Source organism: Coregonus clupeaformis, unplaced genomic scaffold, assembly GCF_020615455.1.
Source record: "Coregonus clupeaformis isolate EN_2021a unplaced genomic scaffold, ASM2061545v1 scaf0005, whole genome shotgun sequence".
NCBI lineage: Eukaryota > Metazoa > Chordata > Actinopteri > Salmoniformes > Salmonidae > Coregonus > Coregonus clupeaformis.
In genome coordinates this window covers 1,972,323-1,987,280 of record NW_025533460.1, presented here as the reverse complement: position 1 = coordinate 1,987,280, position 14,958 = coordinate 1,972,323, and the positions used below count along the sequence as shown (strand labels likewise).

Below are 14,958 nucleotides of genomic sequence, written 5' to 3'. Positions count from 1 at the left end.
GACTAAAATCTGAACCATCACTGCTCCTATTGGGCCTAACTGATCTTGCAACCAAGACTTCGCTGACCATCCAGCTTTCTCAGATCTCCCAAATGCATCCCTTATATTCTTCAAGGCATCTATAACACTCGTGATATTATCGGAACTATCTGGGATCAAAGTATAACAATCATCCCCCGTCAGATTCATAGCCAAACATAATCCACCTTGTTTTGCCAAAATATAATCAAGAGCCATGTCATGTTTCAACAACGTCAGTCTGTGACTTCTTTGAGTATTTGACAGAAGGTGAAACCCTCTTATTGTTTCATTCGCAAAGCCCTGCAACGTATATGTAATATTATCAATATGATCTGCTAAAATGTTACACCATACCATGGAAAAAGACCAAGTCCCCACTTCTCTCCCAGACTTATTCTCCAATGGTAGGCTTCCAGATTAGTAAATTTAGCCATGTCTCTTTTAACCCTATTTTCAACAGTAGTTTCAGATTGATCTGTGTTCGGTGCTACTCCTCTTTTAATTGTGAAAACCTCATATGGAAGCTTCAACGTTGACATGTAACAACATCCTTTCCATCCATAGGGTAAGAATATATATGCTTTATCACCACAAACCCACCAAATATCTCTAAAATTCCCAATAGTTACATTCATAGTGAAAAATTGATCTCTCACCATCAAAGTCCTGCCCTTCTTACTACCTGGTGCATAAAAAGTTACATTATATTGGTCACCTTTCCCCTTTTGTCCATGTTTATCCAAAGTCATCATATAATCATCACAATCTGATATTCCCATGAACATACCATTTACCTCATCTGTATTATTAGAACAAACACAACTTTTAGCCCTCACTGCCCTCACCTCAAATGCTTCAGGGATCGCTGTCACCTCACTTTCTTTACCATCCAACATATTCACATAGGGAAATTCACTTAACCAAGAACACTTATACCTAGGCTTAAACAAATGTTGTGACAACGACATGTCTTTATCTGTCAATGCTCGTTGATGATACAACAGCCATCTCATCGCATAGGCCTGACACCCACCCGACAATGGTTGCGCGACCGTCTGTAAAATTGAACCCCACGTCTCTGGTGCTGGAATTCTCAACAGACATGGACCCTCAAGATTCCTCACTGATCTTACAGCATGAGTTAATTGCTGAAACCAAAGATTTCTCCCTGCCCATTGATCTTTAATTTTCAAAACAGCCGAATCAAATCCATATGCTTTCCATTTAGCGTCTCTTTTCCCTACCGAGCGATATTGATCAGATGTATCTTCTGATGTTAGATTGACCCCAAAAAACTCCTCCTGTACTTCCATTATATTATCCTGTACTATTTCAGATGAACCTATATTGTTCTCTACCACTATTTGCTGAGTCATTTCTGTTACATCGTTTACTTTTAGAAAAGTTGTCGGTGTCGGTATCATACCTCCTACATTTGTTATTGCCGTCGTACCCTCAAATCCTTCCAAAGTTACCATTAAAGTAGTTGATTTAGTTAATGTCTTTTGTTCTAACATTGGTGCTGACACTATTGGATCCCTTGTAATCGAATGCGATATATTTATGGCTTTACCAACTGTCAATGTTGAAAGAGTTCAATTGCTTCCTACTGTTGTTATACCAGACTGACGTGTTGGTGTTATTGTTGTTACTTCATTCCTAGTTTTCGTAACGTTTTGGTCTGACTTTTCTCCTAACTGGTCTAGGCCTATTTTGTCCAACCGAATCACTAGCTTCTCCTTTAACAGAGTTGCCCTTGGTGGTCTCAGCTGCTTCACATCCCACTGAAATATTCCCTGTTGCTTCTGGGACGTATTGAAAATCAATTTCCCCAAATCCCCTTTCCTTTCCATCCCCTGCATAGTAATCTCTGGCATCATCAGAAGTGTTACCATTATCAACATTAACCCCAACATTGACAGTCTCTCCCTCTTCCTGTTCTCCCCTATCTCCATCCTCTCTCTCTGCGCGTGGCACCTCTTCTGTAGGCGCTTTAACACAATGTGACAAATGATACCACGTAGGAGACCCCTTAACCTGGACAGCTGTTCCAGTACTACGAACCACTTCAAATGGTCCTTCACGACGTTCGTTATACCACTTCCTTCTGAATACCTTTACAAATACTTTGTCTCCCGGTTGTACTGTATTCCTTTTATCCTCCTCAGGCACCTTCTGCACCTCTTCTTGTCTTTGCCTGTCAGAAACATATGTGGACAACTTTTTATGAAAATTGGCCATATATGTAACGTACGCTCTCATTTCATCTTCCAACAGGGCCAAGCTTGGACCCTTTCCGCTTGTTCGCAAACAAGGCGTTGGCATCCTTCTTCCGGTTACCAACTCATGGGGTGTCATACGTAGATCACGTAACTCACTTGAGCGACACACCATTAGTGCTAAAGGAAGCGCCGCTATCCAGTTTAGACCTGTATGTTGACAAATCTTCACAATGCGATTTTTCAAGACACCATTCATTCTTTCACACATCCCCTGACTTTGTGGGTGATAAACTGCTCCAAGACGTTGCTTAATTCCCAATTTTTGCAACATCAATTTTACTGATTTATCCACAAATTCTCTTCCATTGTCTGAGGATATTCGATCGGGTAATCCCCACCTGCTTATGACTTCTCTACATAAGAACTTGGCAACCGACTGAGCATCCTTACGCTTGGTTGGACAAGCTTCCGTCCATCGTGTAAATCTATCTACAACCACCAACATGTATCTTTTCCCATCAACTGGTTGTATCATATCAACAAAGTCAATGACCAACTCACGCATAGGACCCCTTGGTGTAGGAATGTAACCTGGATGAACAGGTATCCCTCTTCGAACATTATTTTTAAGACAGATAGTGCATCTTCCTATCAAATAATCAATTTGTTCAAACAAATATGGAGCCCAAAAACCATATTCCTTTGTGATCTTTCTGTGAACCTCCCCCCTCGCAACATGAGCTAACCCATGTGCTTCTTGAATCATCAGACCTAAAAGGTCTAGAGGCGCTACTATCAACCCCTCATGGTTTCTCCACAGACCAGTAGCATCTTTGACCGCTCCTCGGTCTAGCCATAGCTGTTTGTCGATCATAGAAGCGGCTTCTTGCATCAAAATTACATCTCGAAGCGTAATTTTGTCTTCCAAGTCCACTACATGAGTGACCAGCAAAACTTTCCCCAATTTATCCGCTCCTGCGACGGCTTTTGCAGCTTCATCAGCAGCTTTGTTCCCTTGTGTCACTCTGGACATATCTGTCTTGTGAGCTGCACACTTAGCTATCGCTATCTCTGTAGGCTTCATCATAGCATGCAACAATTTCATTATTTGTGCATGATGTTGTATCGGAGAACCATCCGTTTTCTTGAACCCTCGACCTTTCCATACCGCCCCAAACAAATGACATACACTATGTGCATATGCTGAATCAGTGTATATGGTTACTCGCTTTCCTTCTGCTAACAAACATGCTTCTGTTAGCCCCACAAGTTCAGCAAGTTGTGCAGACGCAGGCTGTGGTATTACTTCAGCCTTTTCAACAACAAATCCCGTCCCTCTGCCTCTAACTACTGCATAACCAGCACATAATTTATCTCCCACCCGATAGCAAGACCCATCAGTCCAATACTCCAGGTCTGCCTCACGTAATGGAAAGGCTTGTAAATCTGATCGAAGCCTCGAATATCTCTCTGCTTCTTGGACACAATCATGTGGCTCACCATCCTCGGAAGTTGGTAAACTCTCGGCTGGATTTACTGTATCACATCTCACAAGGGTGACATCCTCCTGCTCTAAGAGTCTATGATAGTCTCTGAGCCTAGGCATAGTCAATGTATACTTCCCATAGTTCAGAAGATTTCTGAGACTATGATGAGTAAGAATTGTCACGGGGTAGCCCATCGTGACCGATGATGCTTTGTCATACATTGAATATACCCCAACCATTGCTCTGTAGCACAGTGGTAACCCTAGTTCTACCTCTGAATAAGCAGTAGAGTAGTAGGAAATAGGCTGAGGATTCGTCCCCATGCCTGTCGGTTGACAAAGAACCGCACACGCATATTTACCTCCAGTAGAAGTAGACACATATAGCAAAAAGTTCTTCGAGTAATCTGGTAGTGCAAGTGCAGGTGCCTCCTGCAACCTCTGTTTGATCGTTTCAAATGCCACATGGCCTTCCTGTGTCCAGGAAAGATTGCTATGGAGTTGACCACTCTCAGTACCCCTCACCATAGCCCTCAATGGAGCCATCAAACTAGTATAATCCTCTACCCAAGCTGAGGAATAACCAGCAATACCCAGAAATGTCATCATTTCTCTGACTGTTCTAGGTTTTGGAGCCTTACGAATAGTTTCCACCTGCTTGTCCGAAATGTTTCTGTGGCCATGAGTTATGTTTTGACCTAAATATACAACTTTCTCCTGACAATATTGCAACTTTTTCTGTGACACCTTGTGTCCCTTTTCTGCCAATACCTGTAGTAATTTAATTGAGTCCCTATGACATGTTTCCTTATTTTGTGAGCAAACCATTATATCATCCACGTACTGAATGACAGTGCTCTGCAATATCTGATCTATCCCTACCAAATCTTCCTTCAGTACTTTATTGAAGATATGCGGCGAATGCCGGTATCCCTGTGGCATTCTATTGTACTCATAGAACTGTCCCTTATAGGTGAACCCAAATAAATCCTGACTCTCTACACTAAGTGGAACACTGAAAAATGCTCCACATAAGTCCAGTACTGTAAAATGTGTCGCATCCGGAGGAACTTGAGCTAACAAGGTATGAGGATCTGGCACTTCTGCTGGAAAGTCAATCACTATCTCATTTACTGCTCTCAAATCATGAGCTACACGATAACTTCCATCTGGTTTTTTTACAGGCCACAAAGGCGTGTTACTCCGAGGGTTTTTTGTTGTCTTTAAAACCCCTGCTGTCGAAAGTCCATCAATTTGTGGTTCAATTCCTTTGATTGCTTCCTCTTTCAATGGATACTGATTTTTCCATGGAGGTTTGGCTCCTGGTCGAAGTTCAACCTTCACAGGTTGGGCTGATTTCACAAGTCCAATATCAGTACTATGTTGAGACCACAACCCTTCTGGAACTTGTTGCAACATCTCCTCTTTCATAGGATCTGAATCAATTTTTCATATGGTAAATAGATTCATGTGTCATTCCTACAGCCTGTGGCTCTCCTTGTCCTTGAGCCGAAATCATTATTTTAAGAAATTGTTGATCTTCACTTCTCCAGATCGCCAAATTGTCTTTCATTGGTCTGAAACAAAGTTTCTCTGCTTCTGTCATCATTTCTCCTATTTGCTTTTGCTCATAGCCTTCCGAAACCAACAAGGTAACATGTGGCACACTCTTCTCAATATCAAATTCTCTATTCAGATAATCGTCTGTGTTTATCTTCATAGCTGCTCCTTGTGGTCCTAAAATAATGCAACTTGAGCTAAGTTGAACATTCTTCGGTTGATGACTCAACCATTCCTCTGAGTGTGATTGAGCAGCATTCTTGAAATATTTGAGCGTACAATGGAATGGATATTCCGGAAGCTTCGCATCCGGCATATTTGCAACAATAAATCTGTCCCATATCTTAGCCTGCTTCATAAAATCTTCACTAAGATTTCCAATCCAGAATACTGAAGACGAATCCATCTCCGTCATCATCGACAATTGGTAAACCCTTTCCTTTGGCATTTCTATCAGACAGCCGTCTGGTGTACATCTGATTGTACAGTTCAACTTACACAATGCATCTCTTCCCAATAATGCCACAGGTGTATGTTCTGATACCAGTATGGGTATTGTAATTTTCTGATCTTTATAGCAGAGCTCAATTGGTTCCGTAAGAGGAATCAGCTGTTTTACTCCCTCAAATCCGATTGTCCTAACAAGTTGATTGGACATAGGGAGATGTGTAGCATCTTCAGGTCGAACACAGGTGAACGCTGCTCCGCTATCCGCCATCACTTCCAATGGTCGATTGTTTATTTTCACCTCAATTGTTGGATCTTTTTCTGATCCTGACGCTACCAGCTGACACCCCCCTTTCGAATCATCTAGGCACCTCTAGAATCCTGGCTCCGGACCCCTGTAGGGGTTCACCGGTCCTCTAGATGATTTTGACTGGCCCCTGTATCTTCCTCTGAAATTCCCTCTGATGTTTCCTCCTGACCAATTGCAGTGCCTGGAATAGTGACCATCCTGTCCACAATTATAACACACATCTTGAGATTGCTGGAAGTGTGGCTGAAACCTTCCTCTTTCTTCAAAGCCTTCTCGTCCTCTTCCTCTCCAATTTTGTGTCTGTCCAGAAATTGGCTGTGAATATGAATCAACTGGTGCCGTCCTTGGTGACTGATACACTTGCGGTTGGAACTGGTCTGGTTGAAGCTGTGGCAGTGATTGTTGGTTTGGTGCATACTGACTCTGCATCACCACAGCTTGTTTCTTATCCTTTTTATTCTCCCCCAGTTGTAGTTGATTGAGTTTTCTAAGAGTTTCTTCGTCCTGCTCTTTCTGGTTGAGTTCCTTCTTCCTGTACAGATCCACTTGATGAGCTATGTGATCTGTATAGACACCTTTTGTCATGCTTCCAAGTCCAACCACTTCTGCCAGTTTGTTTCTTACTGGGGCGGGCAGTCCCATTTGCAGTTTAGCTCTCAAAATTGACTGCTCAATTTGACTCACATCTGGATCATTTCCAGTAATATTTCTCCATACTTGATGAACTCTTGACACATAGGCTCTCGGATTTTCTTGTTGTCCTAGTGGGTCAATCAGAATATTATCAGGATGCACATTTGTTGGAAATGTATCTTTCAATGCTCTCCACAGACGATTCCTACTTGCAGCCAACAATTCAGGATCGTTCACTGCCGTCCCAACATATCTCATGAGTCCAGCCCTCTGGAAGACTTCTTCCATATCTGGAATCCCAATGAGATTAGCCAACAGTCTTTTAACGTCTCCTATGGCAGACTGTGTTCCCACCGTAATTTCTTCCAATTTCGAAATCCAAGGATAAGCCCCATTCTGAAGAATAGGCAGCTTCTCAAGTATGTTCGACATATCGGTATTTTGCAACGGCTTATATTCAAAGTTTTGACCTCGAATGATAACTGGTACCATTTTGCTCGTGCTATCTTTCCTTGACCTTAATGCATATTTTGTCTCATCTTTTTCAGATTCTCTTCTCAGCTGTCTCTCCTTCCGTATGGTCAGCGTCTGGAGTTCTTCCTGTAGCTCTCTTACTTCTCCTGCAGTCCTTGCACTCTTCAGTTCTGATAAGCATTGATCTATATCTCCTTCTAGTTCTTCTGCGACAGTCTTTGCAGGATAAACTCCTTTCGAATACGCAGCACCTTCAGTCTTCTCTTTATCGCTGTCTTCATCTTTGCTTCCCTCAGCACTCGAATATATTGTATCCTTCTTCTTCGAATCTTCCTCAGCACTGTAATATCTTGTATCCTTCTTCTTCAAACCTTCCTTACCCCTTCTCTCCGTTCTGGCCAACCTCCGTTTGATGACCGGATCATATCCACCCATGATCCCCTCTAAATCACTCTGATCATCATCGTCCTTCTCCAGTTCCATCCTACTTAACCTCATACCACCCTTAGTTTTCAGACTTCTCGTTTTCTTTCCACCTTTGGTGCTTGGATGCATTTTTATGGTCGTTTCTGCTTGTCCTCTCTCTATTATTTGTTCATCTTCATCTCTGATGTAATAATCCCCCTGCTGGAGGATCACTGGAAGCTGAGGATAAGCATCCCTAAGCTCGACTTCCTTCTCATAAGGTGGGGGTCTTCTCGCCGAATCCGTATGTGAGAAAGGTATACCAACCTCTACCCTCAGTTTCTCTGTCGACGTCTCTTCCTTTAGCCTTTTCTCCATACCTTTACTTCCCTTGTCGCTGGTATCTTTCATCCGTTTTTGTCCTTCATCTTCAAACAATTTAAGAACACCCAGCTCCCTTTGTCTCTTCTCTTTACGTCGTTCCTTTTGTTGTCCCTTCTTCTGATCTGCCTTGTAAATCGACAGAAGCACTTTCATGATGTTGATAACATCCGGATTAAGAGTCCCTTCCACTGGCCAGGGTTGTTCAATGTCAGGCCAACGTTTGTTCCATTTGCCGGATAATGTCGCAATACCCTTAACTAAAGGATTACTATGTTCCACTATATTAACCGGTGTAATAACTTTGATAGCCTTGCTATCCTTTCTCCCCATTGTAAGTACTCTTTTATATTCCTTTATTGTGAACAATTTTATTCTATTTTAGCCTATATAGCCTATGGCTTCTCCCCCTTTAATTATTAATATAACCTAAACAACCCGAGAAAAAACAGAGAGAGAAAACAAAATTATTATTATTTTTTTTTTTTTTTTTTTGGGGAAAATATGAATATATATAATAAAAATTAAAAAAAAATTCAAAAAAAAAAAAATTATGAATATAAAAAATTTAATTCTCAATAAAAAAAAAAAAATTTAATCAAAAAAATTTTTTTTAATCAAATATTATTATTTAAAAAAAAAAAAAAAAAAAAAAAAAAAAATCAATTAAATTATTCAAAAAATAAAAATATCAATCAGAAATATCATTTAAAAAATCAATTAAAATTTCAATTAAAACCTATGAATAATTATGAATAATTAAGACCAACTTTTACTTTTACACCTATTTTACCAATTAATCAATTAATGGCCCACTTACCTTAACCCCTCCGGAAAGTGAATACCAGTAGTCAACTCCACAGTAATCCAAACAACATGGAATTCCAATCTACAACATTATCACCCCAATAAATTCCATTGTTTAATATGCACCCAAGTATTTTAATATCACAGAATAAAGGACTTCCAATCTACAACAATACCACACCAATAAATTCCATTGTTTAATATGAACCCAAATATTTCAATATCACAGAATAATGTCAGTACCTGCTTTCCAACCGAACCCTCCAGTCAGGCCCAGTAATGCACAGAGACCCAAAACTGTAACTTTTATTCACTGATCAGTCCGTTGCCAAGCGTCTAAGAGAGTGTCATTGCATCCAACATCCTAGGGAAAGATTTTGTAGACAAAAAAGCACTAGCCTGATTTTGAATGATCCTCTGCCTGCGTCACACCTTGTCACGTCACGTCACGCACACGTTAGCCCCCCTCTCTCTCCTTTGCTCCGTTCTATAGCCTCATATAACAAGGGAAGAAAACAATACAGACAAGCATTTAAAGTTTACACTTAACCAAGTTATTCACATTCAATATTCCCCACTCATATTTGCTACCAAACTGAACCCAGGAATAAATAGATCGCTCAAAACATTTTAATTTTATTTTAATCCGTCATTCAATTCAATGCATTATACTTCGTCAACATATATTTAATTTATACATTTACTACATCTCAACAAATAGTTTAACGTTCAAATAACAGTTACTTTAACGATTTTAAAAGATTCGTGTCCCCCTTTCCTTCTTGGTAGCTATTAAACCCCTGCAAGGAAACCCCAAAGCCACCATTTTGTTTTGTAGGCTCAGCGCGACCGCATGTCGTAGTTTTAGCCCTGTAAAATCAAGCCCAGGCGCACATCCATTCAAGCCCATGCTTACCACACAATAGAACGCCAATAGAACGCCAGCATCCTACCTCAGTTTCTCTATTTTACACTTACAATCAGACAATTACACAACAGACCTTACATTTGCGTAGAACTCTGAATTCCACCCAAATGCAAACAAATTTAAGAGGCTTGAATCCATCGCAATGGACCTCCAAGGATACGTTAGCATGTAGCACACAACACAATTAGCATTAGCATTTACCTTAGCCACTATGTAGAATGTAGCATGATTCACACTTTAGCATTAAAAAAAATTAGCCTTAGCAACGATGTACCACGTGGCCTGAAACAATCAAGCATTAGCCTTAGCCTCTAGCTAACTGCGGCCTACTACACAATCACACATCCTGCGCTTCAACCTATCATTGTCTATCGTTACCAATGAAATATAAACCTATCAACCTATCATTGTCTATCATTACCAATGAAATATAAACCTATAAACCTATCATTGTCTATCGTTACCAATGAAATATAAACCTATAAACCTATCATTCCTATCGTTACCAATGAAATATAAACGTATCATTCCTTTTGCTCTAAATTTGTCATTGCCACCCGTTACCAATGAAATATATTTTAGAATATTTTTAAAGACCCGTAATCGACCGCAACACCCCACATCAACAACGATCCAAGTATTTTTAATCTGTACACCTTCACTGTCCTCTCCCCAATCAACGAAATCACTAATGCCCAAATTTTGTGAGTAATCTCACCTTTAGCCGGCTTGGACAGTAGTCACCTCGCGTCTCAGGCAGGAAACAGCACAATGCAATCAGAATCTCGGTAGGACCTCCATTTGTGGTATCGCGTCGAATGCTGTTGGGTATTGCTGTCGATCAAAGAATCCCCTTAGGCTGTATCGTGTTTTAGAGACTTTTATTAATACCACGAGTTACAGCATAAGTACAGACCCACGTTGTCCGGAGAACTAGTCCCAAATAAATCTTACTACGTTCTAACTCTCCGCCGTTCTTCCCCCCTTTATATAGCCTTCCAAGAGTTGAATGGCTCCCTCTACTGTTCAATCCCCGTATCTTACAACCCACTTCCTGTCTGTCATATGTGGCGTCACGCTAAAACCTTCCCTCTTGATACCAAAAATCAACATTCTTTCAGTTCCATTTAAAAACATTTAACACCATCATATTGTCAATACACTACACTAGTACATGGACAAGCAGTACTGCAGTAGTCAGACATTTCACGACTTACCACCATAGCTGGATCCTTCATTCATTTTTGCAGGGTGAATTAAATTCTTCAACATCTTGCTAGCTAGCTAGCTAGCAACATTCGATGCCAGCTGCACATCACATATTGGCTACCTAGCTACATTACATAATTTCTAGGTGGGTGTTACACTTTGATTGTGGATGATCCAGCCTACTTACGGAGGAGGAGACGAGGTGCGTGATGAAGAGCTCCAGGCCTGTCTACCAGTATCTGACTGACGATTTCTCCCTGCCTGTCTGTATCATCGATGCTCCCTCCACTCAAGCTACTGCTACTGCTACTGACTGCCTTTCTGAACTGCCTGATCCCTACATTTGTTTTTGTTTTCAAAGTGACTTTGAGATTCTTGTTTGTAATGAAAAGCGCTATATAAAATACATGTATTATTATTATTATTATTAAACAAAAATGTGGTACTGTGTCCAGATGCATTTTTTCAAACAAAAACATTAGCCAGCTAGCTAAATAGTTAACCTGTTAGTCAATCTGCAAATCCGTCCCACTGGGAACACATTGGTTGAATCAAAGTTGTTTCAGGTAATTTCAATAAAATTAAATTGAACCAACTGTGGATTAGACTTTGAATTTACATCTGTGCCCAGTGGGGTGGCTCAAAAACACCAGATATATGCAATAAAGAGTCATTGTAATCAACAACAACAAAACATTGGTGCCACAAAAAAAAAATATGTACAGACCTCTGCCTAGGCTTACTCACGGCGCCATAGCAAGTGGCAACTATGGAACATAGGCTACTTCAACAGAACAGGATGCACAACAAGACGAAATACACAGAAATCAGAGAACGAGTCCATTCTCTCTGAAGAAAACACTAATTGTTATTTGTATTCATTTTTAAATGTAGTTGTTTAGAAGAGAAACTTGAGTAAGGCACAAAATCAAAACAAATGTACAGAGAGGCCGCACGGGGAGCGTGGGCGACTTTGCATGATGACAGATGAAGATAAAGGACCCTTTGACAAGAGATGGACACAAACCAATGAAAATCAGTGGGGTCTTGAGAGCGAGGTGGTCCAATGGAGTTCAGTGAGTGGTTGCAGTCCGAAGAGGAGGGCGGAGCATAGGCGCTCCAATTTGCACTGTTGTACGCCTGTGCTGATCTCTTCCTGATCCAAAGCTCTTCCTGGCTTTGTCCATCATCCTCAGACTGTGTTATTTCTTGCTCCAATGTCAAGATGACTATAAGCTTTCTCATTTAGAATGATCCACAGTCTGATACACAGGCTTGGACTGATGAGCAAATGCTTTAGGCCTGTTCTATTCTCACAACACAATATACACCCATTTTGAGCTAGTCACACATTGTTCTCTGTAATGTTTAAGTGTCGGGCCTCGACTTGGGTGTGTGTGCGTATGTGTGTAGCGGAGGGCTTGTGTGGTGGGGAGGGCTTGTGTGGTGTTCTGTGTCTCTGTCATCACATGCACTCAGTTTCAGCATGTCCACACACACACACACCACTGCCAGCTTGCTCTCAAAGGAACTGAAGGCTGTGCATTCCAACACAAGCAAATGCCACACAAAATGCAGACAAAAGTTCCCTAGTCCCGTAATTGCGATCATAATTATGACTGCAGCCTTATTGATGAACACATTGTGACTTGTGCCCAGGCTGTTAGTGCTGGTGTTATGACAGACTGAGAGACCATTGTTCTGGCCTGTGTGTGTTTGTGTCAGAAATGACAGCAGGATGAATAGCTGAGAAACCAGATACTGAAATGCCCTGTGAAGCGCTGGAATGTGACTGTGTGTACTATGTGTACTATGTGTGTGTGTGTGTGTGTGTGTGTGTGTATGTGTGTGTGAGCGTGAGTGTGTGTGTGTGTGTTTGAAAAATTGTTGGAGAGAGAGAAAGAGAGAGAAAGAAACAGAAAGAAAGAAACAGAGAGAGTGGGAATGGGCCACCCTTTTCCTGTCTGCATTCCCTCTTTCGTTTCTGTTTCTTTTTCCTCAGTCCTGGGCCAGGGGGCTGTAGGGGTGGGATGGTTGAGGGGGTAGGGGGGAGGGGGGCTGTAATTGTCTCAAGGTGTGGAGAGAACAGACCAGGCTGAGATTTTGCAGCTACGCTCCCTACTGTATCACAGACAAGTGTGTGTGTGTGTGTGTGTGTGCCTGCGTGTTGAAAGACAGGTAGAAATGTTGAGACTGAGCGAGGGAAAAGTTTTGAGGGGGACACATAGGGGAATGCTTACATGAACAAAGCAAAGCTGAAAAGGCAAAAAGAGGCCATAGCATCACGAAAATAGGTTTTACTATTGTTCCATAGTGAGATAAATGAGGGACAACAGAGAAAAAGAGAGGAGGAGTAAGAGAGTAAGAATAATAGAGAGAAAAAATGCAACAGTACATAAACAGAGTGGTGAGAATATTGACATAACAGTAAACCTGTGGTTATACAGAAAGGCAAAATCTAATCAGATAATGAGAAACTAAATGTAAAAACAGAGAGATCGGACGAAAAGTGAGCCAGGGAATGAACAGAAACCAGGGAGGGAGGGAGGAGAAGGGCAGGATAAGTCTGGAGGGGGGAGTTAGTTCCCCAGTGGGGGTTTCTTCCAGAGTTCATCTCTCTTGAACGAGGGAAGGAAAGGGAGAAGGGGCGGGGCGGGGGGGTTGTTGGTGCGGCGGAGTTAACCATATAAAGAGCGTATGAAGTATCCAAAGTCACGGCACCAGAGTTAAGTTGGCTTGCGGGAGAAAGTGTGGTTTTAATGTGGCTGAAGTAGCCAATAACCCCAGGGCTGGTCAAACCAACTGAATTGATTTTAACTGAATTGAATAAATTGAATTAGAAAAGCAACACAAGCCAGATGAAGTGGAAAGAGTGAATCTGAGAGGTGAAAACACAAACCCACAGGAGTGAGAGAAACAGCGAGAGAAGGGGAGAGGGAGGAAGAGAGGGGGGAGAGAGGGAGGGGGAGAGAGGGAGGGAGGGAGAATTATAGATTGACTGGAGAACATACTGTACACACAGCTGACAACATGCTTGTGTTGATTTATGGAACATGCTCCTCTCTTAACATGTTATGAAATAACTTCTGTATCAGTAAAAATGACTTTCCCTCTCTTTAACACATCAAGGCTCTATAAGCATGTCTATTAGGGTCAGTGGTTGAAACTTTGTCAGTAGCAGTTTAGTCTACGTTGCTGCTGTGGTTTTTGATGTGTTTGGTCAAACCCTTTTTTGTGTTTGAAGTCGGTAATCAGAGAGGAAAAGTGAACGATACAGTGTGTTCTAGTATGGGCAGCAATAATGTGACCTGAGATTCATTCCAATAAAAGCAGGACATAATTAAGGAGGGTAAGGGTAGAATGAGAGAGTGAGGAGAAAACAAAGAGAGAGGTAAGGGAGAATAAGACTGTGTGTGTGTAGCCTAGCGGTTAAGAGCGTTGGGCCAATAACCGAAAGATCACTGGTTCAAATCCTAGAGCTGACTTGGTGAAAAATCTGTTCATGTGCCCTTGAGCAAGGCACTTAACCCTAATTGCTCCTGTAAGTCACTCTGGATAAGAGTGTCTGCTAAATGACAAAAGTGTGTGTGTGTGTGTGTGTGTGTGTGTGTGTGTGTGTGTGTGTGTGTGTGTGTGTGTGTGTAAAAGAGAGGGGAGAGATGGGAAGGATGGAAAAGTGTATGATTGTCATCCAGAGAACAAAGAGGAAAAGCATGATATAGAAATTAGGAAGTAGATATCAGATTGCCCCCTTAAAATGACAGTAAGCTATAGTCATCATGGGCAGTTGTTGCATAATCCACTTGCTTGGGAAAGTTGCACAATACTGTGTGATTGCACGTGTAATTAATTAAAACCCCTTTCTGGTTCAACTGTGTGTGTGGTTTCCTCCCCATGGCAATGCCCTCTGAGGTCTCTGTGGTGCCTCTGACTTAAACCCTCACCCTACATACAGTGACTATCAGAAATGATCCATCTGTCACTAAATGCAAGCAAACAGTGTGGTACAATCAGTCTGAGCATTAATTTACAATAGGATGGCACTCTTGTCTTAACATTGTGTGTTGACTCAATA

At 41.5% G+C, this 14,958-nt stretch overlaps 1 protein-coding gene across 1 annotated transcript in view; it reads left to right on the top strand.

Annotated features, from left to right (window-relative positions):
• LOC121577550 (retinoic acid receptor gamma-A-like) overlaps positions 1-14,958 on the top strand; it is a 102,949-nt gene that overhangs the window by 43,078 nt on the left and 44,913 nt on the right. The window lies entirely within an intron of this gene.